Here is a 27,395-nt window from a genome sequence, read left to right on the forward strand (position 1 = left end):
ATAACACACGTCCAGCACTTTGTGTGCCTTAAAGCATCGTGGGAACGTGGGCTGGGTTGTTCTTATTCCCAGACTTCTCCAGCAGATGGGGGGGGGGGGAGGTGACAAGGCTGGGGCAAGGCTGGGCATGGTGGACATTGGGCAAGCCCCTTTCCCCTTGCTAGGCCTCTGTTTCCTCATCTCTAGAATCAAGGGGCTGGACCAGAGTCCTCCAAGGCCTCTCTCTTCCAGCTCTGACATTTGGTTCCTCTGAGCCTGGCTTATGATCAGTCTGAGAGCAGTTTCGAGGATCTCGGGGGTTCCTCCCAGAACCCTGGGGGCCAGGGTCTAAACTCTCATCAAGCCACCCCAGACCCATGACTCATGCAGCCTCTTCTTTGCCCTGCTCTGACTCCATACGATTGCTGCTGCATCTTGCTTTTCATTTGGATGTAGCTATGTTGTGGCTCCCTCTCCCTCGGGGCCAGGCCACTTAGGCTTCTCTTCAGTCTTCCAGGGCTCCCTGAGGGATCTGTGGTGTCTTCTTTACTGTCATACTTAGATGGAACCCCCACCAGTGGCATTCCTCCCATTGTTAGGACCAGTGACTGTCCCCCAGTTCTATTTAACCATTAACACCAGGTATTTTTTACATGGGGATATTTCTTCAAAGATAGCTAGAACAAAAATACAAACATTTCCCCCAGTGCCTCAGGGCTATGTCCTCCCATATACCACCTCAGTATCTGGGGGAGATGGCTCAACATTGAGCTCAGTTTTTCTATATTTGGTTCCACCAAGCAGCACCCACCAGACGAGTCCTCGACTCGACCACTGCTGCCCTGGGTCTAGAAGGTCACTCTCTGATCCTCTGGGCATCACTGCTGGGTTGGCTCCAACTTCTGGCTTGGGATACTGGGACCCCGGGGTGCCCTCCTGAAGACCTTTCACCTGGGGCCTACTTCTTGGGGCCACATGGCCTCAGAGGAAAGGGCACTAAGGCAGAGTCTCCGCCAATGAAGCAGAGGCTGACAAAAGATGCCCACAGTTCTGGCTACACAGCAACCCCCCAAAGCTCCTCCCAAGCATGTGACTAACCAACCAGATCAGGTGCAGAATGTCCACTGAAGCTCTATAATCTCCCCAAGCCTCTTCCCTGAGGCATCATCACACCTCCCAGAAGCCATTCCCCATCATCCTTCCAGGGGAGAGATTGCATCCTACATACAAGCTGATGGGATGCAGCCGCGGGCCATTTGGCCCCGTTACACTGAGGATAGAACATTGTGCATAGAAGTCAGAGTTGGAAGAGAGTCTAGAACATAGAACATAGAATATAGAATGACTGGGTTGGAAGGGAACTTAGAACACAGAACATAGAGTATCAGAACTGAGAAGGCCCTTAGAACAGAGAATAATGGGACTATAAGGGAGCTTAGAACATAGAAAACAGACTGTCAGAGATAGAACAGAGAATCATGTAACTATAAGGGAGGTTAGAACTGTGATGAAATAATGGGATTTAGCAGATACTCAAAGACCCACCTGGAGATTAATCTAGACTGATTGAATCAAGTGAGAGTGATTGACTGCTGATTAAGCCTACTTCAAGTTAACTGGATTGTAATCACACCTGGCTATCCCTTAAGAAGGTATTGTTCTCAGAAGCTAGACTGTGAACTCAACTTGAGAACACCTTCAAAACCAATGGATTTGGATGACACCAACCAATCAGCTTGAAGCAGCGTGTAAGGACCGCCTCTGTTCCAGACCTATAAAAAGCTTCCACAATCAGCTTGCTAGAGAGTTCCTGATTAAAGCAGGCTCGTGGAGGAGGACTTCAGGAAGAACCCAACCAGGCTGGAACTCTAGGTTAGGTAGGACTTCTTTTTCTTAACTTTCTGAATTCTTTGTGAATACCTCTATGCTTTAATAAATGTTTAATGCCCAAAACTGGTGCTGAAGCTTCTGAATTAAGGCAACCACAATTTAGATTTTAAACATCACAGAACATAGAGTGTCAGAACTAGGAAGGCCCTTAGAACAGAGAATAATGGAACTATAAGGAAGCTGAGAACATAGAATATAGAATGTCAAGGTTGAGAGGGAGCTTAGAACATAGAAAACAGACTATCAGAGTTGGGATAATTATTGGTTCAGAGAACAGAGAATAATGGAGATATGAGGGAGTTTAGAACATAGAATATAGAATATCAAGTTTGGGGAGGAGCTTGGAACACAGAACACAAAGGGTTAGGGCTAGGAGGCCCTTTCATTTGACAGGTAATAAAATTGAGGCCCAGAAAGTGAAAGTGATTGGTCCAAAATCAGAATCTGAGTTGTAGAAAGTTTGTGATCAGCATCATTCATACTGATGACAGTCAGGTGAAGCCAAGAAGACCTCTGTGCGAATCCTGTCTCCCACACTTACTAGCGGTGTGACTTTGGACAAGTCCACTAAACCTCTCTCAGCCTCAGCTTCCTCCTCAGTAAGACAAAGGTGTTAAGAACACTTGTCAGAGGTTGGATGCTCTGCTGGTTCCTCGATCTCATTGGTGCGGGTACCATTCCACCCATGCCTTCTCAGGTCGTGCAGCTTGTAGCCATATTGATGTCCTCCCTCCTTCTGTCTCCTGTTCCTCCTCCTCCTGCTCCTTGTGTTTTAATATTCTGTGAATTCCAGCTCAGCCCTTGGGCCATGTAGTCCCAAGTCTTCATCCTGGTTATATGAGTGACCTCCTTCTCTCACAACCACGTACAAGACATGGTTGATGTCATCTACATCATGAAGCACCGTCAATTATAGGCTGCAGGCTACTTACCCCTGCTGTTCTGCTCTGCATTGCCCTTTGGGTCACTGGCAATTTTGATTTGTCAGAGATAGGAATGTTCTGTCGCCAAAAAGAATCACTGGGAGAATATTAGGGTTAAAAAGACCAGTTTAGCAGCAGTGAGTTTCTCAGAATGAAAAATCTGTCTAATTTTCCCAAAGAAAGCCAGCCCTCTCCCATTTACCTTTTCAATGAAGAGTCCAACCCATTCCCCAACTGCACAATAAAATTAAAAATAAGAATTAATAATGATCATTATTTACCAAATCTCAGAGTTGGCTATTTAGGGCAACCCATATCAGATAAAAATCCCTGAAACACACACAGACCTAACTCCCATTCTGAATTTAGCACAAGTATTTTTAAAAACCAAGCTGTACATGATGAGATTCAGAGTTTGATATATAATACTATTTCTGTTCTTTTTATATGGAAATGGTCATGTTTATTGGAGTGTGTCCAGTTCAGAATAACAAAAAAAATTGTCTAACTTGTTACATATGTGTGTGTATGCAAGCAGAGATGCGTTGCTATCTGTCTCCTTGGAGAGAAACCACAAATTGATAAGATCATAAATTCTAACCTCTGTTGAAAGACTTCTAGGGATGGGGAGCCCCACCTCCCATTTCCCAAGACATCCCATTACACGTTTGGAAACACCCAATAAGATCTATGATCTTATCAGTTTGGGGTTCTCAGCAACAACACAGATAGCAATGCAGTTCTGCCTGCCCATCCTGTGGGACTCTCATCCACATCTTCCCCAGAGGACACCCCAGAGGGTCCGTTCAGTGTGTGGAAGGTCTTTCTCCCTTCTCTCTGGCTGGCTGGCTCATGCTCACCACACTCACACCCGGGATTCCTGTTCTTGGGAGTTGCTCATCATTTATTTCCCTGCTGCAGCCTGTGCACCCTCCCCACGCTCTCCATTGGCCCTCTCCAAGGTGCTCGTCCCAAGTTCTTCAGAGGTAGCGGCAGAACTGGGGCTCACTGCCCAACAGCAGCTCTGTGAAGGTGTTTGTATTCAGCAGATGGGCCTTTGCTGGAATGGGAAGCTTAAGGTTGGTAAGTGGATTCTGCAAGTCCTCCAAAGCAAAGAAAGCTCTTTTCAATCCTGGGCCTGGCTAACAGGCCGTCTGCGCTATCTATCCAAGGAAGACACTAATATATGTGAAATATATCCCATGTAATATGACCTATTACCATATTTCATAATATATAATAGCATGTGGTGATATTTAACATATTATATGGGATATACCACATATATTCCTATAATAATACAATTTATGGCTATGGTTTACCCCTATTATATAATATGTAACATATTGTGGTATTTAATATATTATATGGAATTATTATATTATATTCATATAATAATCTAACACGACTATATATTATCCACATTACACAAAATATAACATATGAATATATTTATAATATGTAATAACATCATGATATTTAATATATTAAATGGAATATATCAATAAATTCATATAATAATATAATGTATGGCTATATTTTACCCATATTACAGAATGTTTAACATATTACCCTATTTTATATATACACTAACACATTGTGACATTTAATATACCATATAGAATATACCACGCATATTTATATAATAATGGACTATATGGCTATATTTTACCCATATTACATAACATATCACATATTTCCATGTCTACTGCACACGCAAACACCAAGCCAGACAAGTCTGGTAGAGTGTCCTTTCCAGGTGCATGTTGAAATCTGGGTAATAGACATTCTTCTTCCACTTAGTCATTCTTGTGTGAATGGAGAAGCCAGACTCCCTTGGGTGATTCCTTATCTCTTCCAGGAAGCTGGACAGTGTCTTGGGGCTTGATTTAATCTACACAGTGTCCACCAGACAGGCTCATCTGGAGGCATTTGCCGACCACAGGAAACCCCTCCCTTCCCTGGACTTGGGGCTGGATCTCCTCCATGCCAGAGGTCGAACCTTCTGGCAAGCAGGCATCTCCCTGTTTGTACTTCACCTGATAATTATTATGAGAGGGTCATTGAACAGGGTTGTTTCTGTTGTTTGAATTTCCAAAGACTCCCCGATGGCAGCTTTCCTGGGACTGTTTTGTTCCACCCAATTAAATGCTTTTCCATAATCCACAGATAAGCTTGGTGGGATCTGATGCTCTCTCCACCTTTCAGTCGATTGTGAGGTGGTGAAGACATTTGCCATCACTGAATGTCATGGCTAGTGACCTTATAAAGACAGATGGGAGAGGAGGCGTGTAGGTTGGCGGTGATGGGTGCCCATTTGGCCGACTTTCCCCCTGTATTAATAAGATTGGAGATGTTTGCCCCACAGTTTGGGACCTTTCCCTCCTTTATCCCATATTTATTGGTGCCTCAAGGCTCTCTCAATTATATCACCTCCAACACTGATCTCCCCTGTATAGATGGGGGGGGGGCGCGGGGCAATGAGGGTTAAGTGACTTACCCAGGGTCACATAGCTAGTAAGTGTCAAGTGACTGAGGCCGGATTTGAACTCAGGTCCCCCTGAATCCAGGGTCAGTGCTCTATCCACTGTACCACCTAGCTGCCCCTGCCCTGTATAGACTTAATTGGATCTGGGGGCTTTTGGCAAATTTAGCAACCTCTGAAACTCTGACAAAGGCCAAGTCACAACCTCTTAGAGCCTCGGGCAACACTAGAAAACTAATGTAAGGACTCAGGGAAATCATGGAATAGACAGCCCCGCTTTTTTTTTTTTTTTTTGCGGGGCCACGGGGGTTAAATGACTTGCCCAGGGTCACACAGCTAGTAAGTGTCAAGTGTCTGAGGCCGGATTTGAACTAAGGTCCTCCTGAACCCAGGGCCGGTGCTTTTATCCACTGTGCCACCTAGCTGCCCCCAACACCCCCACTTTTGTTAAGGGATTACTCTTCCTACCTTTCTAGGCCTCTTCCACCTCACTCCCCCCCCCCCCCCCGTGGCGATCCTCGAACACAGGACTGCAGGTGTTTGCCCTGACTGCGCCCTCTGCCCAGAGCACACGCACGTGCTCTCTCTTCATGGCCACCTCCCGCTTCCTTCAAGTCTCAGCGGAATTTCCATCTTCCGTTCCCAGGCCTCCTTGCTCTCAGTGTCTTCCCTCTCCTGCCTATATCTTGTTTATACATAATTTTTTTTTTTGGTAAGGCAATCGGGGTTAAGTGACTTGCCCAGGGTCACACAGCTTGTGTTAAGTGTCTGAGGCTGGATTTGAACTCAGGTACTCCTGAATCCAGGGCCGGTGCTTTATCCACTGCGCCAACTAGCTGCTCCTTGTTTATACATAATTGTTGGCCTCTTGTCTCCCCTGGTAGGTCCTTGAGCAGGGACTTATTTTTCCTTTTCTTGGTATCCCCAACATTTAGCACGGCACCTTGCACATAGTAGGTGCTTAAGCATACAAATACCAAGACAAAGCAGACAGTCCCTTCCCTCAAGGAGCTTCCATTCTCGGGAAGAGGGGGGGGGGGCGCCAACACAGGGCCAGTCACTGAGGCCTGGGAGAGCCCCTTAGCTTTGCCCAGAAAAACAAAACAAACAACCGCGTGCCCCCTAGCTCAGCCAACAACTGCACAGGTCACGGGAGACTGGGAAATTACATATGGAGCTGGAAGAGACTGCGAAGCTTCAGGGTTCTAGGATGAAAGGGGCCTCAGCTAGTCCAACTGCTTCATTTTACAGATGAGGAAACTGAGGCTCAGGGATATCACTTGCCTAAGGTTATAGAAGTGGTGAGTGTCAGAGGCAGGATTTGAACCCAGGTCCTCTTCTTCTAAAGGAGAGCACAGACGAGGAGGAAGAACAAGATTCAGCCTCATGAAAATCCCTGGGCATTGTTTGTACCCTCAGTTAGGACATTTACATGGGCTTTAAGGTTCATTGGGGCCCCAACAAGGTGGTGAGCTCAGTGAGCCCCATCTGCCAGGTGAGGAAAGGCAAGCTCACAGGCTGGCCAGTAAGTGCCATGGGCAGGATTCATACCCAGATCCCTCCTGGCGGGAGGCCCAGGGCTCTTGCTATCTTCTCTTTTTCTCTCTCTAGAGTAGAATGTTGAGATCTTTTAAAGCAGAGAATGTCTGGGATAGGAGGGACCTCAGAACAAGGGATGTCAGGGCTGAGAGGGGCTTTAGAACAAGGGATGTCGGGGCTAGGGGGACCTTAGAATATAGAATGTCAGAATTTGGAGGAACCTTAGAACATGGAACATAGGATGTCAGAGTTGAGAGTGAGCTTAGAACATAGACCATGGAATGTCAGCACTGGGAGAACGTGGGCTGTCGGGTCAGGAAAAGCCCATCAAACATGAGCAGAGAAAACCTTTTCTGCTTTTGCAGAGCACCCTGTGGGCCTAGAAGGCTAGAGACACACTCACAATTCCTCAGTTCATCAGCAGTGGAGTCAGAACCTCCTCTGCTTCTACTCCACCAAACCACCCCATATTTTCTCTCCAAGTAAGTGCTTAGAGGCTTGGGGTTCTGCTCCATTCACCTCTATGTTCTCCATGCTAAGCCCTGCACGAATGAAAAGTTGGAGAGTCTCTGGACTCTGGTCTCAGGGAGACCTTTTCGTCCTTGTTGGGAGGTTATCAGATGAAAGCAATTCACACTAAGGCATGACAGAGTCAGTCCAGCTTCCCCAGGGATGTGTCCCCAGAGCCAGAAGAGAGATTGTGACGTCAAGTGACCTGAGACTTAGCACGTGGGTGGGAGATGAGCCTGTGGGTACCCAGCCACCCCCTCCTCGCCCCCTCCCGAGAAGCCGGGCACCCCTTTCTGAAAAGCTTCCCTTGGATGGCCTTCCAGGAAGGTGCAGGAGGGTCGGCCCCTTGACTGGGTGTGAATGGACCATGCCAGGGCCTCAATGCAGCGAGACGGACTCAGAACACAGGAGCTCAGGCGTGAGCCGAGGCTCAGCACTGAGAGGGCCTTAGAAGCCAACTTGTCCCACCCCCGTCCTCTTACAGAAGAGAAACTCCAGCCCAGAGAGTTAGGAGACTTCCCTGAGGTCACACAGGTGTTAAGTAAGGGTCAAAGTCCGGATCCCAAAGCCCCTTCCAGCCCTGACAGTCCAGGTTCATGGGATCACAGTACTGAGCAAGGAAAAGGACCCTACAGTGGAAACCTCCTCATTTTGCAGATGAGAAAACTGAGGCCAGAAAGGTTCTGCCACAAAGTGGTCAGATTAGAACGCATCTATGTTTTAACGTCCCTTTGGGTTCTAGGGTCCATTCTATGTCCTAAAATTTCTCCCAACTCTAACATTCCATGATCTAAGGTTCCTCCCAGCACTGACATTCCCTGTTCCAAGGCTTTTCCTAGCTCTGACATTCTGTGTTCTATGTTCTAAGCTCCCTTACTGTTCTGATACTCACTCAAGATTCTACTCACTGTCAGGATGCCAGAGAACAAAGTATGAGCCCTTGCCTTCCCAGAGTTAATAGCTCAATGGCCAAGATGAGCCAACAGATGTGAACCTGGGGTGCAAGAGTTGGGCAGTGCGGTAGAGTGGGTAGAGTGCTGGACTTTGTATACATAAGGACTGGGTCTGAATTCCATTTTAAATACTGTGTGACCTTGGGCAAGTCACTTCAACATCGTCAGCCTCAGTTTCCCATTCTGGTTGTGGGGCCCAAATGAGATAATTTTTGTGAAACATTTAGCAAGCCACAAAGTGCTCCATACACCTTAGCTGTGGTCAACATGGTCATTGCCAATATGATCATCACCATCACCATCATGTCAGATGACCACAATTTAGCAAACTAAAAGACCAGCATTTGACCAGAGGCTCCTTACTTCTCTTTGCTAAGATCCCCTTGTTGTGTTGGGTGTTAGGCCCAGTGAGGGGACCCTGGAGGGGGCTTCTGAAGCTCTAGTCCCCAACATCTAACTCCCCCAATGAACCCCAAGTGGCTCAAAGGCCTCTTGGTCAGAGTGGCCATGACCCCCGAAAGCACCCACCAGTTGTGAGCTAGTCTATATGTTATATATTGTTGAGAGCAATGTGGAACAAGGCCCAAAGAGCTATCAAACGGTGCATACCCTTTGACCTAGTGATACTCTTTGTGACCCCATTTGGAACTTTTTTGGCAAAGATACTGGAATCGTTTGCCATTTCCTTCTCCGGCTCATTTTACAAATGAGGAAAGGGAGGCAGATATGGTTAAGTGACTTGCCTAGGGTCACACAGCTGGTAACTATCTGAGGCCAAATTTGAATTCAGGTCTTCCTGACTATAGATAGGCTCAGTGGTCTAACTACTGCACCGTCTAGCTGCCCTGTGATGTAATACTATTGTGCTATAAGAAATGACCAGCAGGATGCTCTCAGGAAAAACCTGGGAAGATTTATATGAACTGATGCAAAGTGAAGTGAGCAGAACCAGAACATTGTACACAGTAAAAGCAACATTGTGTGATGATCGACTGGGAATGACTTAGCTCTTCTCAGCAATACAATGATCCAAGACGATTCCAAAGGACTCATGATGAAAGATGCTATCTATCAGTCTCCAGAGGAGGAACTGATGGAGTCTGAAATGCAGATCAAAGTCGACTATTTAAAAACTTAATTTTTCTTGGTTTTTTTTTGGGGGGGTAATCTACCACCCCCTACTCCCCCACCCCAGCAATTTGACCAATGTAGAAATGTGTTTTGCACAACTGCACGGGTATAATCTATATCAAATTGCTTGTCTTCTCAAGGAGGAGGGAGGGACAGGAGGGAGGGAAAGAATTTGAAACTCAAATTTCTAAAAAATGAATGTTCAAAATTGTTTTTGCATGTAACTGGAAAAAATATAAAAATGTTCACTTAAAAAAATACAAAAAAGAAAGCAGCCAACCTCCCCGTCATCCCTCCCCCTCAAGTCAGGCCTTCTTTGTGTTACCTTGCCTGAGAGTCTACCCTGAGAGATGATAATCATAGTAAATTCAAGATAATTATAGCTGACATTTCATTTGTGATCCTACTTAATGTTACAATAACACTGTGAAGTAGGGAGGGGCAGGTATGATTATTCCCATTTCACAGATAAGAAGGCTGAGATGATTACAATTTCCTTCAGGCCTTATCACCCTTTGGGAGGGAAACTAAAGGGAGGGGTTTGAAAAAGAAGAGGTGCTCAGGCCAGTAGGAATGTGGGCCCTAGCGGGTCAGTCAGCCCTGGCTTAGAGACATTTGTGGATGATCCAGCCAGGAACTGGACATTCAGGGGATTAAGGGTATTTGGGGGAAAATCCCTAACAGTCTGGGGTTGATTTAGCAGTCAGCATGCATAAAGAATAGTAGTGTATAGGGAACACCCAGAAGTTGTTGAGTCATTTCAGTCGTATCTGACCCTCTGTGACCCCGTTTGGTGTTTGCCATTTCCTTCTCCAGCTCATTTTACAGATAAGGAAACTGAGGCAAATAGGGTGAAGGAACTTGCCCAGGGTCACACAGTAGGAAGAGTCTGAAGCCAGATTTGAATTCAGGCCTGAGTCTTCTTGACTCCAGGCCCAGGGCTTGAGGCACTATGGCACCCCCCTCTCCCCCCCCATCCAAATCCAGAAGGCCTGTGTTCAAGTGATGTCCCTAACACATATTGGCTATGTGACACTGAAGGTGATGGTCATTGGTTGGAGAACTTCCCCCACACACAGGAGTTCTCTATACTAATGAAATCATAGGTCCAGGCCCTATTCTCATCCTTAGGGTTGTAAGATATTTATGCTGGACAGAACCTTAAAGGTCAAGCAATTCAACATTCCCATTTTCAAATGGGAAAAGTGAGACCTGTCACTCAGGCAGTGAGCATTTATTAGGCCCCCATCAAGCCAACAAGCTCTGCTCTAGGCTCTGTGCTAAATACTGGGGCTACCATTTCAAGCAAAAAGAAAGTTGGTCTCTGCCCTCAGGGAGTTTCCAATCTTATGCTGGAAGAATATCAAAGGGAACTGAAAAAGGGGGTCGGAAGAGAGAGAAAATCCCACTTGTATGGAGGGAAGGGAGGAAGGTAGTGAAATCTGGAGAAGGAAGGGTGGATGGTCAAAATGGAGCTTGAAGTTGGAATTCACCCACAGGGGCATCTCATGGACAGAGGGAGAAGGCAGGTGGAACGTGGTGGCAAAATCTAGAGAGAAAAGTCAACAAAGTGCCAGCCACCAGCCAGCCATGACTAGAGATGAAAACCCCAACTGAACGGGTCTGTCAGGGAAGACCTACACCTGTGTAAGTTTGCAAAGAGGCAATGGTGGCATAAACAGGAGGTAGTGGAGAGAGGGAGGGTGGATACTCTCATTTGGAAAGGCCTCCTCTAGAAGATAGTGCTTGAGCTGAGTCTTGAAGGAGACAAAGAATCCTGAGAGCAGTGCAGAGAGAGTGCAGCCAGAGCCTAGAGATAGATTGTTGTATGGGAGGACAAGCAGATCGAAGGCAAGAATAGAGCACTGGGCCTGGAGTCAGGAAGACTCATCTCCCTGAATTCAAATCCGGCCTCAGACACTTCCTAGCTATGTGACCCTGGGCAAGTCGCTTCAGCCCGATTGCCTCAGTTTCTTATCTGTAAAATGAGCTGGAGAAGGAAATGGCAAACCACTCCAGTTTCTTTGCCCAGAAAACAAGAGTCAGACATGACTGAAATAACTGAAAATTAATTTTTCATGGGTAGGTCATTCCAATATAAAATAATAAAAAAATGACAATACTACTTAAATTAGTTTACTTATTTAGTGTCATGCCAATTAAACTGCCAAAACAGCAAAATTTATCTGGAGAAACAAAAATCCAAGAATCTCAAAGGAAATAATGAAAAAAGTGAGGACGTAGGGTCCTAGCAGTATGAGATCTCATGCTATACCATAGAGCAGCCATTATCCAAACCATTTGGTACTGGTTTAAAAAACGAGAGGTTGGTCAATGTAATAGATTAATTAATGCAATAATTAGAGTATTCCTAATCTATGAGGAATAGATTCCTTCTTGTTTTTTTTTTTTAAGTGAGGCAATTGGGGTTAAGTGACTTGCCCAGGGTCACACAGCTAGTAAGTGTTAAGTGTCTGAGGCTGGATTTGAACCCAGGTCCTCCTGACTCCAGGGCTGGTGCTCCATCCACTGTGCCACCTGGCTGCCCCAATAGATTCCTTCTTAATTAGCATTCAGAAGGAAAAAATATATAGTAGCCTAATGTTCCAAACCCTCCAAACCGCAGCTAACTAGGGTAAGAACTCACTACTGGACAATTGGGAAAATTGGAAGGTATACCAAGATAAATTCCAAATAGGCTCATGATGTAACAGGCAACATCATACCCAAGTTAGGGGAGCAAGGAAGAAATTAACCATTGAATCTATGGCAAGGGGAAGGATTCATGGGCATGAAAGGGATAGAGAGGATCACAGAAGATAAAATGGACAATTTTGATTGCATAAAATTGTTCAGCATTTGCACAAATAAAGCTGATTCAGCTAAAATTAGGGAAACAGTTAACTTGTGGAAATCTTTGAAGCCTTTTTTTTGTCTGATCAAGCTCTCATTTCCTATATATAAGGGACTTTTTCAAATTTGTAAGAATAGGAGCCATTCTCTAATTGATAAGTGGTCAAAGGATGTGAACAAGCAGTTTTGAAAGGAAGAAATCTAAGCTATCAACAGCCATATGAAAAAACCATCTGAGTCACTTATAATTTGAGAAAAGTAATTTTTTAAAACTCCAAGGTCCTACCTCTCATCTATCGCATTGGCAAAGTTGACAAAAAAGAAAAATGACAAATGTTGGAAGGGTTGTGGGCAAACAGGCACACTAATGCGCTGTTGAGAACTGGTTCAACCAGTGACTTTTTTTAGCATAATTCCAAATTGCTTTCAACTCAGTCACTGAACAGGGCATGTCTTTTAACTGAGCAATCCTACTACAGGGCTACAAAGAGGTCAAAGAAAGAGGAAAAGGTCCCACACATACAAAAAAATATTTATAGCAGCTCTTTTTGTAGAGGCAGAGAACTGGAAACTAAGGCAAGGGGGTATTTAGTAATTGGGGAATGACTGAATGAATTCTGATATATGAATTAATGGAACACTGTTCTGCCATAAGAGATGTGGAAAGGCTTGGTTTCAGAGAAATCTGGAGAGACTTATATGAACTGATGCAGAATTAAGTGAGCGCAAACACGAGGAAACATTACGCAATAATGGCAACATTGTAAAGACAACTTTGAAAGACTCAGGATAACTGCAATGGCCCACCATGATTTCAAGGAACCAATGGTAACGTACACTGCACAGCTTGGGTCAGAGACACGATGGACTTAAGCTGCAGAAGGAGGCAGCTACAAACACTATAATAGCTTCAAAGTGGACGAAGATTTCGGGAACACTGTACTTTTGGACGTGGCTGAAGTAGGGATTTGTTTTACTTGACGATGCACATTCATTAGAAGGGTTTTGTTTTTCTTTTCTTTCTCAGGGGCAGGTTGGAGGTGGGAGGGAAAAAAGTGGATGCTTTTTTTTTGTGAAAATCATAAATTCATTTTTTTTCTCTTCTATCCATTGTATTTTTTAAATGACTTTTTTTTTGCGGGGCAATGGGGGTTAAGTGACTTGCCCAGGGTCACACAGCTAGTAAGTGTCAAGTGTCTGGGGCCAGATTTGAACTCAGGTACTCCTGAATCCAGGGCCAGTGCTTTATCCACTGTGCCACCTAGCTGCCTCCGATGCTTTTTAATTGAAAAAAAAATTAATTAAAAATGGGGGGGTTATGCTTGTTCTTAGGGGCATCTCAGAGTTTATTGAGAGTGACATGGTGAGACCTGTACTTTAGGAAAATTACGTTGGCAGCTGAGTGGAGGATGGAGTGAGGAGTGGGGCAGAGACACCAGTTAGGGCGCTATTGCCAGAGTCCAGGTGAGATGTGATGAGCTCCTGAGCTAGGACTGAGTGAGTGGAAAGCATCTAAACTCCATTCCAAGCTTTCTTGCATCTCTGTTCAGAGAAGAGATTAAGTAATTTGCTCAGGGCCATACAGGTAATGGTCCTTTCACCCTCTGCCCAAGGGCAGCCTCGGGGTACATAAGGAATAACTAAACCTCCGGCTTCTCCCTCCCACCTCCCAAATGATTTCACCCTGAATTTTAGAAGACAGAAGCTGTTGTTCATTCTTCTTTTCAAAGAGGGCCGATGACATCACGGGGTGATGTCTTAACTTGCGTGTGAAATGGATTTAAGGGAGGCAGAGCTGGGCCAAGTCACCGGCCTCGATGTCTCTTCCAGGGTCAGGGAAGATCAGTAACAAAAGTCAGGAAGACAGAAGCTAGAGCCAAGGAGTGGGTTGTTTGCGTGTGCATGGAGCAGGGTTGGGGTGGAGGCTAGATCTGGCCCCCTGAGCATATGTTGGGAAAGCAAACTCTTGGGTTTGATCATTCAGGGCAGCATTTATTACCTGCCTTCTACAAGCAAGGCATGGTGCTAGGCACTGGGGATACAAAGATTTTTAAATGCCCTCAGGGAGCCTCAATTCTGTTGGGATGGGGGAGATGACGAGATTACAGGTCAGTATGATATAAAGTACCATGTGATGGGGGCCGGGGAGAGATCCAGGTGAAATGTCCAAGAAACACTGAAGAGGGAAGGGAGCACATTCAGCCAGGGCAGATCAGGAAAGGCTTCATGGAGGAGGTGGCTTAAAGGGCAGGGGCCAGGAGAAAGCATGTTCCAGATGGAGGGGGACATCCTGTCCAAATGCACGGAGACAGAAGAGGGCAAGCAGGGAAACCATGGGAGCCAAGTTATGGAAGGAAGGCCTTAAATATTTAAAGGATGAGTTTTATCCTGGAGCAAGACAGAGGCTGCATCACTAAGGGTTTCAAAGCAGAGGGTGACAAGGTCAGATCAGTGGTGTAGGAAGGTCCCTTTGGCAGCTACATGAAGGGGGAAGAGGTGTCCCTATCCTTTGTTGTTTTTTTGTTTGTTTGTTTTAGTGAGGCAATTGGGGTTAAGTGACTTGCCCAGGGTCACACAGCTAGTAAGTGTTAAGTGTCTGAGGCTGGATTTGAACTCAGGTACTCCTGACTCCAGGGCCGGTGCTCTATCCACTTCACCACCTAGCTGCCCCTGTCCCTTTCCTTTGCAAACATCAACCCCCAGCTTGTGCCCTGGATCCTAACCCCTCTCAATTGTTCCAGGAGTTTGCCCCTTCAGTCAGTCATCTCCTATCTCCCTAATTTGCAATCTATCTCTCTTTATCTATTGGCTCTTTCCTTATGCCCTACAAACATGTCCAGACCTCTCCCCATCCTTAACAAATCTTCATTTGAATTGATCATCCCCTGGAAGCTAGCATGTACCTTTTCCCTTTCATAGCCATCTACATTTGTTGCTTCTACTTTCCCATGAAATTTGGCTTCCAATCTCTTCTTTTTAGATAATGTTTTATTTCTTCCCAATTACATGTAAAAACAATTTTTAACATTTGGAGTTGGGTTTTTTGTTTGTTTTTTTAGTTTTGAGTTCCAAATTCTCTCCCTCATCCTCCCTGAGAGGGTAAGCAATCTGATATAGGCTATACATGTGCAATCATGTAAAACATATTTCCGTATTAGTCATTTTGCAGAAGAAAACTCGAACACACACAAAAAAAGAAAGTGAAAAATAGTATGCTTTGGTCTGTATTCAGACACCATCAGTTCTTACTGTGTAGGCAGATAGCATTTTTCATCATGAGTCCTTTGAGATTATCTTGGATCATTGCATTGCTGAGAATAGTTTAGTCATTCACAGTTGTTCATCACACAATATTGCTGTTACTGTGTACAATGTTCTGTTCACTTCACTCTGCATCAGTTCATTTAAGTCTTCAATGTCCAATTCTTAGCCACCTTAAAAAAGAGCTGCTATACTTATTTTTGTACAAATAGGTTCTTTTCCCATTTTATTTTTTAATCTCTTTGGGATACAGCCCCAGCAGTGATATCGCTAGATCAAAGGCTATCACACAGTTTTATAGTCCTTTGGGCATAGTTCCAAATTGTTCTTTAGAAAGAACTGATGGTGTCTGAATACAGATTGAAGCATATTTTTTTAGTTTCTTTTTCTTACGTCTTTTCTGGTCTGTTTTCTTTTACAACCTGACTAATGGGGAACTGTTTTGCTTGACTACATATGTATAACTTATATTGAATTGCTTGCATTCTTAAAGGTGGGGAGTGGGCAGAGAGGGAGGAAGAGAATTTGGAACATAGTTTTTAAAATGGATGTTTAAATTGTTTTTACATGTCATTGGAGGGAAAATAAAATTCAATAAAGACCTAAAAAGAAAAAACAAACTGTTCTCTAGAATGGGTGGATCAGTTCGCAACTCCTCCAACAGTGTCTTAGTGTCCCAGTTTTCCTACATCCCCATCAACATTCCAATCACTTTTTTTTTTTTTTGGTGAGGCAATTGGGGTTAAGTGACTTGCCCAGGGTCACACAGCTAGTAATTGTTAAGTGTCTGAGGCCGAATTTGAACTCAGGTCCTCCTGAATCCAGGGCCAGTGCTTTATCTACTGTGCCACCTAGCTGCCCCCCAATCACTTCTAATCACTCAAGTGAAACTACTCAGTCCATGGTTTCCAATGATCTATTAACAGCCAAATTTCTCCTCCCCTCTCTTCTCCTTTTCTGTCCTCCTCTTCTCTCATTCTTCTTTCCTCACTTCTCCTCTTCTCTCTTCTTTCTTCTTCCGTGATCTCACCATTTCTCATGGGTTCAGTCTTAAGCTTACTCTGAGCTGAATGTTGGGGTCACAAATACAAAGATCAAGGCAGTCCCTGCACTCAAGGAGCTTACATTCGAATGGCAGAGGACAGTACATAAAAGGGAACTAGAGAGGGAGGTAGAGAGAGTCCACGTAAGTGCAGGTGGCAGGAGTTTGGAAAAGGCCCCTAACCTGGCGTCATTATTATTATTTTTTTTTTAGTGAGGCAATTGGGGTTAAGTGACTTGCCCAGGGTCACACAGCTAGTAAGTGTTAAATGTCTGAGGCCGTCCTGGCGTCATTCTTGATTCGTCCTCTACCTCGTGCATCCCAATCAATCATCGTCTTTTCAGCTTCCACAGTATCTCTCACTTTCATTCCCTCCTATCCACTATTTCACTCTCCTCACCCCCTGCCTGGATTCAACAGCCTCCTGCATGGCCTCCCAGCCTCCAGGCTCCTCCCTCTACAATTCATCCTTCAGAGAGTTGCGGAGGTGGAGGCAGAATTCTGGCTCCCAAGTCAGAGGGTAGTGTTCCGGTCCTACCTCCGATGCACATTACCTGTGTGACTTTGGGAGTGTTATTTGATATCCCTGAGCCTCAGTTTCCCCACCTGTAAAATGAAGGGGTGGGACTAGCACTGGTTTCTGTAGTCCTGAGCCTATGATGCTGTGACCACCTCACACTCCCTTTCTTCAAGGAACTCCGAGGCTCTCGTCTCTAGGATCAAATATACACTCCTTTGTTGAGCATTTAACTCCCTTCACTTCATAGCCCTGACCTACATTTTAGACTTACATTTTATTCTCTTTCCCCCCACTCCAGGGTTGGGCCAAGCTGGACTGTTTTCTACATCCCATTAGACTGTAAGCTCCTTGAGTCAGAGCCTGTCTTTTGCTTCTTTTTATTTGCCCGGTGCTTAGCATGATGACAGACATGTCATAGGCACTTGCTGTTCAGCCATTTTAAAATTGTGTCGGACTCTTTGTGACCCCATTTGGGGGTTTCTTGGCAGAGGTACTGGAGTGGTTTGTTACTTCCTTCTCCAGCTCGTTTTACAGATGAGGAAACTGAGGCAAAGGGGTTAGGTGTCTTTCTCAGGGTCACACAGCTAGGAAGTATCCAAGGTTGGATTTGAACTCAGGAAGATTCCAAGCCCAGTACTATACCCACTTGGCCCCCCAGCTGTCCTCTGGGAGGACCAATAATAGGTCCAATAAGAGTTCACTGGCAACTATAGGCACAAAATGAGACACACATTTTCAGGCCAGACCAATATAACACAAATCTGTTTTGCTTGACTCTACTCATTTGTTGCAGGAGAAGGCTTTTTTTTTTTTTTAGGAGGAGTCAGGGGTAGTAATAGTAATGCAAGAAAAAAAAGATGAAAAAGGTCAGTGAAACATAAAAGAAATATAAAAAGAAACATAAAAGAAATGAAACAAGAATACACAAAAGGGAGTTCGGAAGGTCCTGAAGAGGTCAGAGTTGGTAATGTTATGTTCTAGTTGATAAGACCTAATAATAAGGTGTGATGCTTTCTTTAAAAATAACCACAAGTTACATGGGGTAGATTCTCAGTTTCATAAGAAATCCATTTTTGTACCTTTTTTAAATAGGGAAATTTTCATGTTTGTTGTTGACTGTAAAGTTCATAATAAAAATATTTATTTTTTAAAAGGTAGAGATCACTGGTAACCTTTGTGAGAGCAGTTACTGGAAGGTAGGGCAGGAAACTAGCCTGCAAAGGATTGAAAAAATAATTGATGGTGAGGAAGGATAGGCAGCAAGCACAAAGGTTTCTTTCAAAGAGCTTACCAGTAAAAGAAAGGACTTGAACCCCCTGGAGCCTGCATAAGGAAGGCCTGTGATCTCTAATGCCCTGCTATGATTTATACTCATGCTTGCTCACTTAGCCTAAGGGGGTGGCAGGACCAGTAGAAGAGAAGACCTAAGGATGTTTGCAGGCAACTGGAAAGAAGCCAAGAGATAGGAAGAGATAGGACATGAGAAAGAGAGAGAGACACAGAGAGAGAAAAAGATAGATAGAGAGAGACAGAGAGACAGAGACAGGGAGAGACAGAGAAACAGAGACACACAGAGAGACAGAGAAACACAGAGAGAGACAGACAGGGATAGAGAGACAGAGACACACACAGAGGGAGGGAGGAGATGACTGACATAACAAGCTTCTCAAGAAGATAGAAGGGCTTATGAATGGCATGAGTAGAGGGATTAGCCTTCCTGAGCAGAAAGGTCATCTCATCTTTTGAAACTAGGGCAAAGGAGGAGAGAATGGATAAAAAATGGAGAAATTTTGATGTGTGAGTAGGGCAGATGAGAGAGTTCACAGACAGGCTCCATCTCAGTAAAGTAAATAGTGAGATCATTCACCGAAGGAGAGGGGAGCAGGAAATCAGCAAAGATGATAAAAGATGGAAATAGTGTTGGAGGAGCTGCAGAGAAATGGGCATATTGATAGACTGGTGTTGGAGCTGTGAATTGGTCCAACCATTGTAGAAAGCAATTGGGAATTGTGCTCAGAAAGTGACAAAAATGTGTACAGCCTCTGACCTCAAGATTACACTTCTTGGCATGCACCTCAGAGGAGGTCAAAGATGAAAAGAAAGGTCCCATACACAGCAAAATATTTGTGTCATTGCTTTTTGTGGTAACAAAGAACTGAAAAAATGAGATGCCCGTTGTTTGGGGAATGGCCAAACAAATTGCAGAATATGAATATAATTGAATATCATTTCAACATTTCCATGAAGAATCAGAAAAGTGTGGGAACACTTAGATGAACTGAGGAAGGAAACATCCACAGAACCAGGAAAAAAAGTCTACATAATGATTACAGCAAGAGAAATGGAAACAATGAAAAAAGTAACTAAACACTGATTAGAACCATCAAGCTTGGTCCAGATGAAGATATTCCTTCCATACTTTGTGGAAGAAATAGACTGTAGGGGTGCAGAACTTTGCATATATTGTATGGGCTAGTTTTGCTGAATTGTCTGTCTGTCTCTCCTCTCTCTCTCTCTTTTCTCTTTCTCTCTCTTCTCTCTCCCCCCTCTTCTGTTTCTGTTTCTCTTTCTCCTTTTTCCTCTCTTCTTTCTCTTGCTCTCTCTCATTAGAAGGGATAGCTTAGGAGGAGAGGGGAAAGGATAAATTAGAAAATGAAGGTGATACAAAAAAGAGTAATTACTTTTTTTCTTAAACAAAGAATAAGAGTAGAATTGGGGGTTGGGAAGGAAAAGAGGTTTCTTCTCCATGAGGCCTGTGACAGTCAGAGATAGGATAAAAGGATTGCCACATAGCAATGGACAGTTGAGTTAGATAAGAAGAATTTTTGTTAGGATTCAGTCTGTTTGGCTTCCTGGCCCCCTCTAGCAGCTAGAGAATAGGAGGGGAGAAGGCAGATGGTGAGGGTTACTGAGAGTTGAGGGTCAGCAGGCTGTAAACAGAGGAAGGACAAGGGACAAAAGACTCTGGGTCAGTGCATTGTTGAACTGGTTAACTTTGAGTTCAAACTGTAAAGGGAAGACAGTGAAGTGGGGGGTGTGGACTGAGGGGACAGGAAGGGATTGAGGCACTACAGCAGGGGGTCTTAGCCTGGGGTCCATGGACTCTTAAGGGATCTGTGAATAGATTTTGGGAGGTCTGTGAACTTGTATGGGAAAAAACTACATCTGTCTTTTCACTAACCTCTGTCTGAAAAATAGTATTTCCTTCCATTATGGTGTTAAAATTTAGCATTTCCTTCAATTATAATAAAAAACATCTCTAGAAGAATCCATAGGCTGCATCAGACTGCCAGAGAGATCCATGGTACAAGAAAGCTGAAGGACCCCTCACCTAGAGGAGGCTGGAGTGAGAAGGAAGAGGCTTTAGGGGACAGTGGAGCATGGGGAGAGGTGAAGGAGGGGAGGTTGTGATGAGGAAGGCTGGATTCCTGGGTAAATATCTTGGAGGTCATAAAGGTTTTAGGGAGATAAAAAGGCTAAGGTATGACTGTGTTGGTGAGGAGTTGAGGTAGAGAGGAGGCACTGAAAAGACTGACTGTTCAAAAGGGTCATCCATCAACATGGCCACTGGAATCACCAAGAATGAGGTCAGGGGTTAGGGTGAAGAAGACTGTGAACCTAGAATACAGCAAGTGCTTAATAAATGTGTGTTGAATGGAATGGAATCAAGCCAAGTACTGAATTTATTCATATCCTTGTTTTTCTTTTTTGTTTTTCTCTTTTTTTTTTGCAAGGCAATGAGGGTTAAGTGACTTGCCGAGGGTCACATAGCTAGTAAGTGTCAAGTGTCTGAGACTGGATTTGAACTCAGGTCCTCCTGAATCCAGGGCTGGTGCTTTATTCACTGTGCCACCTAGCTGCCCGTACTGAATTTATTCAGAATGGGTGAATTCATGAAAAACCATTTATTAAGTCCTTACTAGGTGTGAGGCACAATGCTAGGCACTACAGTCAGGGCTATCAACGTGAGATGGACAGTCCCTGTGATCAAGGAGATTACACTCCAACGGCAGAGATGACAGATGCAGAGGAAGCTGAGGGAGGAAGAAGACAGCCAGGAATCTGGTAGAGGATGGAAATAAAAACCTGGACAGGGATATCCAGAACCATAAAGCAAACAATTCAGTAGAGGAGAGTTTGCTGAGTGATAATGGCAGGGATAGAAATAAGGGTGGGGGAGAGAAATACAGGAAAAAAGGGGAAAGGAGAATGAAATAAAGAACAACCACTTGGTTTCTGACAAGGGATGTAGTGTCTTCAAGAGAAAACATGACTAACGTGGAAATATGTCTCGCATGATTGCACACGTATAACCGATATCAAATTGCTTGCCTTCTCAATGAAGGGGGGAGGGGAAGGAGGGAGGGAAATAATTTGGAACTCAAAATTTTAAAAACAAATATTAAAATGGTTTTCACATGTATTGGGGGGAGGAAAAATAATATTAAATGTTTTAAAGAGAAAGGCAAGGGGCAGCTAGGTGACGCAGTGGATAGAGCACCAGCCCTGGATTCAGGAGGATCTGAGTTCAAATCTGGCCTCAGACACTTAACACTTACTAGCTGTGTGACCCTGGGCAAGTCACTTAACCCCAATCGCCTCACCAAAACAAACAAACAAACAAACAAAAAACCAAGAGAAAGGCAGGCCACATTGAATGCCAAAATATGGAAGGAGGGTGAACTGAAGAGATTTAGGATGAAGAGAAGTTTACTAATAATGAGGGGTGTGTAAGGGGGCACAGTGACACCCAGGGCAAGCAATGAGACAAATTGAATTGGAAACAGGGGAAAGAAGTCTCAACCCCAATCCTTGGGACACAAAGACCCAAGAGAGCAGAGACCTTGGGGCACTGATAAGCCTCTGTTGGGAAGTGTCTTATCACTTATCCAGGGGAGGGAGGAGAGCAGGACCCCATTAGGAGAAAGAAGCTTACCTGGGACTCAGCAGTAGGGTGACCCCTGTTTTAGTAATAGTACTAAGTCACTTAAGTGGTTGCAGCTTCAGTTCCCTCATTTGTTAAGCTGGGTAATTTATATTTTTGTACAATTTCCTCATTTGTAAAATGGGAATAAGACTATTAACTGTAAAGCACCATATAAATACTAGCTATTGTTATTGTTATTGCAACTCTCAAGTGCTGGGCATGAAAAGAACAGAAAAACCATGGTCCCTATTCACAGGGGGCTTAATGGAGGAGACAGGATATAAACAAGTAGTTAGATACAAGACATATCAAAACTATGGTAGAAGTAGAGCTAGAAGGAACAGAGCTAGATCAGGGCTTCGTAAACTTTTTCCACTCTTGGCCACTTTTCACCTGAGAAATTTTTACTCAACCCTGTATCTAGGTACATAACAAAAGGTGTACACAACGTTTTACCATTGCCACATTTTTCACAACTCCCACATTTAGTTATGTGACCCCACGTGGGGTCAAGATCCACAGTTTAAGAAGCTTTGGCCCAGACCAATCCCCATCATTTCACAGATAGGAAAATGAGTCCCAGAGAGGTTGAGTGACTTCCCAGGGTAGTGATGGGCTGGCTTTGAAGAACTTGGGTCCTCTGACCCCAGAGCCAGTGATCTTTCCCACCAACTCTCGCTGCCTCTCAAGGGTTGTTGTGATGCCCAAATAGAATGAATGTAAAAGTGCTTCATAAATTATGAAACTATATAAGTGCATTGGATAAAAAAGAAAGAAAAACTTACGATAATTCTTAAAGATCTACAAAGCAGAGGTTATTAATGGAACCTCCCCTCCAAGGTCTCCTCCCTGATCACCCTTCCTGGAACCCTCCCATCCTGGCAAGCAAATCCAAGGAAGCTTTTGCTGCCGGACCCCAACCACAGAGACTCCTTCACACTAGATTTATGGCTGGAAGCTTGACGTTGATTTTATCTCCAAGCCTTTCCAGGGTTGGAACTTTTCCCTGCCCCAAGACCAGCAAATTCCTGCCTCCTGCTTCCCTAATCTTGGTGATTCTGAACCATCTGTCTGCCCAGCTCCATTGCTACCTCTCCTTGGTTTTGCTAATCTCCACCCGGCAAAGATCTCTTTCCCTGGTTCCTATTCAGTCTAACTAGGGTGGATTCATTGGGGGTGTGTCTTAGGGAGCATTAATTTAGAGGGGGCAGGGGCTGACTGCAATGTATTCCAGCAAGTAGGATAATAGCAAGCCCTCATATCGGAGGTGCTAGTCCTGCTGAACATTCCGTACACCCCAACTCTCACCTGTTTCTCCCAGAAGCTGTAGCATGCCCAGCAGACACACCCAGGCAAACCATCTCAGAAAATGAACCAAATCAGGTTGAGGGTAACCGACGGGCCTCAAGCCTGTCAGCAGGTTAGGTGGCTGAGTACCCCAAGTATGTGAAGACTTTCTCCAGGGGAATGTGCAGATGAAGCAGGTACTGCTTAGAGTGTGGTCAGGCGTCAAAGATGCCACGGTCATCCTCTGCATCCAGGGTCATCACCCGTCATCTTGACTTTTGTTCTGCCACTTGATGACTTAGGAAGAGAGAGAGGCTGTGCAGCGCTGCCTCTCTTAAATACAATCGAATAAAAGTCAAGGATGCCATTGGTCCTCTTCCAAAATGAAGGACAAACAACAACACCCCAGCACTTAGCACAGGGCTTGACACGTAGAACCTGCTTAATAAATGCTTGTTGACGACTTCATTTGATTCCGCGGTGTTTTAATTTTATAGAGGGGGAAACTGAGTCACAGAGAGGAAGCGACAGAGCTTTTGATCCCTTGTTCATCCAGTGTTGTCCTCTCTACCACGTGGTGCTGGCCTCCTGAGGATTTCCCCAAGCCCACCAGGGAGGCAGCCCTACCATGGAAAGGAGATGAAGGCTTGGGGACCAGACAGAGGACAGTGCATGGGAAAATGGCAGGTCAGAGTCTAAAGGAGGGTCACCACACACCACGCACATCCTTGGCTCATTCCTGGATCCCTGCCTCCTTAGGGCATGATAAGTGTAGTAGCAGGCTCTGACCACAAGGGGTCTGCTGTGCTCCATTAAACAGCCCCTCTGTGGCCTGACTCCAGAACTGCAGGTTTCTCCTCCAAGGGACTGGGGCTGGGAGGAGCATGAGGCTCACTAAGATAAGGACATCTGAGAGGTGGTGGGTGACTCTGGCATATCCCATGGTGCCTTCTTTGTAGGAGGCAGAAGATCTGGCCTTCATTCCAGCTTCTAGCACCCATGTGACTTTGAACCAGTCCCTTCCCTTCCCTTCCCTCGTTCTTCTTCATTCATCCTTCTTAAATGGGAGGGTTGGATTACATGGCATCTAAAGTCCCTGGAAACTCCAAATCCTTGAATCTGATGGGAAGCCCAGGTGTTGTCTTCTTTTTTTTTTTTTCGGGACAATGGGGGTTAAGTGACTTGCCCAGGGTCACACACAGCTAGTAAATGTCAAGTGCCTGAGGCCAGATTTGAACTCAGGTACTCCTGAATCCAGGGCCGGTGCTTTATCCACTGCACCACCTAGCCGCCCCCTGCGTTGTCTTCTAGTATCCCCTCAGACACTTAGGAGCATCAGATCCCTTACAGCCCATAATGTCAAAGCTGGGGGGACCATCTGATCCAAGCCCCTCACTCTACAGAGAAGGAAACTGAGGCCCAGAGCAGTTACGGGACCTGTCCATCATCAAAGATAATACAAAGCCCCCATCTCTGACATGTAGCCCCTATCCCTATCCCTCAGTATGCATTTCCTATCCCATGATGCCAACCCATGAAAAAGAAAAATACGGTGTGGCTCTTGGTCCTTCATGGCAGAGATCCCTATCCTTTTGTGTGTGTGTCCTGGACCCTTGTGTCTCCATCTGGTAAAGCCTGTGAACCTTCTCTCAGAATTACATATTTGTAAAAAAAAATTTTGCGGGGCAATGGGAGTTAAGTGACTTGCCCAGGGTCACACAGCTAGTAAGTGTCAAGTGCCTGAGGCCAGATTTGAACTCAGGTACTCCTGAATCCAGGGCCAGTGCTTTACCCACTGCGCCACCTAGCTGCCCCAATATTTTTTTCCTTATTCAAAATACAGAAATACAAATTGTAGAATCAATATGATATAGTAAACACATCAGAATTATATTTTTAAATAATTGAAGAAAATGTTCAATTTCAGTAAGAAGTTAGTGAAAAGAAAGATGTATTTTTTTTCACATTCAAGTTCCTTACCAAAAAAATATTTCACAATCACATTTCACTAATTCTTTGTGTCTGTGATAACAAGGGTGCTGGAGTCACCATGGCATTAGACAGAGCAAAGTCCAGCTCATCTATTTCCTCTTCTTGGAAACCGCTCAGTCGACTGATGTGCTGATTAAAAGAGCGGGGGCGGAAGCCCTCCTCCAGGTGGCCAGTTAGCTCCATGATTACCTGAAGGGCATTTCCTTGGCTCTTCTCCAAGGTCAAGAGCGGTTATGGAGAATAGTGTGCTTTTTGTTTGCACTATGAGCTAATATACATAAGAATCTCCTTGGCAAAATTTAAAACCTATAAATTCTTGATCAGGATGACAATGTCAGATTACTTGTTCCAATTACTTCACTCTGCATCAGTTCATGCAAGTCTTAACATGCTTCTCCGAATCCTTCCTATTTCTTATTTCTCATGGAACATGTCAGAGACATGATTTTTGAAAATTCCCATTTGATGTTGTAATTATAAACTACAGGACCCCAGTATGGCTTTGTTTAGGTCAAGTGGCCCTAGTGACTGCAAACATAAACAACGACAGACAGCCTGTACTTCTCCACTGTCCTGACTCATTTGGATCCTGTGTCAACCATATAAAGACTCCTGATTGGATGAATGTCCCCCCACTGACTACAGTGGCTACACACATACCCATTTCTAGGGAACCCTCTCCAATTTCTGGTCCCGATTAGAAAACTCCCCTCCTAAAGAAAAAAAAAGAAAACTCCCCTCCTGGAAGCTGGTATGGATAAATGATCACCCTCTCCCCCAAACCCCTCCCCTGCACATCTGAGTCTAATTAGGAATACCCTCTCCTACATCTGAATCATTGATGGCTGGGGAGGGACCCTGGATCACCTGAGGGGCATTTCTTCATCTCTCCTCCAAGGTCTTCTCAATCAAGCCCATCTTTTTTTTTTTTTCAGGGCAATGAGGGTTAAGTGACTTGCCCAAGGTCACACAGCTAGTAAGCGTCAAGTGTCTGAGCTGCATTTGAACTCAGGTCCTCCTGAATCCAGGGTCAATGCTTTCCAGGGCTAATGCTTTATCCACTGCGCCACCTAGCTGCCCCAACCAAGACCATCTTTAAGGCACACACCTTCCCTGCTCAGACTGAGGGTATATTCCCACTGTCCCCCTCCCTCACACCAGTGACCCTGGTCTTACATTTAGCCAAATCGCTGTGTGTGTATGCTCCCCTGACCCCCACTTGCTGTGCCACGTAATAATAAAGTTCAAGCTTGCAGTAACTTCCCAATTACCATTTCCTTTAAATGCTCAAGCCCATGTCTTTGCTCTCACCCAAACAATGAGGCCAAATAGAGTAGATCAATAATATTTTTTTTCCCAAGGATATCCATTCTTATTGTTCAACCTTTAAAAGTACTTATTTTAGACAGATTCTTGGACTGGCAGGTGGCTCACATCCATCAGCTTTCTTGTTTAGTGCCTGTCTCATTCCCATGCAGTTTCATTCACTTTCCCAATTGGAACCTGGACTTCCTGAACATCATGAACAAATACACTATTGAAGGAGGCAAATCACCCAGTAAGTCTCTTCTCCATTTTTTTCCAGCGCTGTCTGGAATGAGTTTATTAACCACTTTTTTTAAATCGTGCGTCTGCACCTGCTGGGTTGTGATTTCATCATCTTCTTGCAAATTTGATGGGCCTGTTGGTGCTGGGTATGACATCTTACAGATTTAGCAAAACCAGTGAAGGAGAGACAGAACAAGAAACTGTCAATAGTTTTGACATCGGTATGAGCTTCAATCATTGTCTGTATGTCTTTTTTTTAACCAGGGAATACATCTTGTTGCAGATAAGTTTCATTCTATGGAAATCAGTCAAACCATTTTTATCCTGAACATTTTCAGTAACCAATTTCAATTTATGAAAAACAACCTCATGATCCCTCATGTAGGCAAGGTTATCTTTCAAAACATCACCCATAAGACCATCAGAGACAATTTTCATTTGTTAAGTCCTTGGGACCAGGGTCTTACCAATATTGTGAATATTGAACATAGCCACTGATTTAATACCATACCAGTCCTTCGAAAATATATGGACTTGTTTGTGGACTGGAGGCAT

At 44.5% G+C, this 27,395-nt stretch overlaps 1 pseudogene; it reads right to left on the minus strand.

Moving 5' to 3' along the window:
• Positions 1–696: 696 nt before the first annotated feature.
• On the minus strand, positions 697–27,395 carry LOC122731802 (annotated as a pseudogene).

Source organism: Dromiciops gliroides, chromosome 6, assembly GCF_019393635.1.
Source record: "Dromiciops gliroides isolate mDroGli1 chromosome 6, mDroGli1.pri, whole genome shotgun sequence".
Lineage (NCBI taxonomy): Eukaryota > Metazoa > Chordata > Mammalia > Microbiotheria > Microbiotheriidae > Dromiciops > Dromiciops gliroides.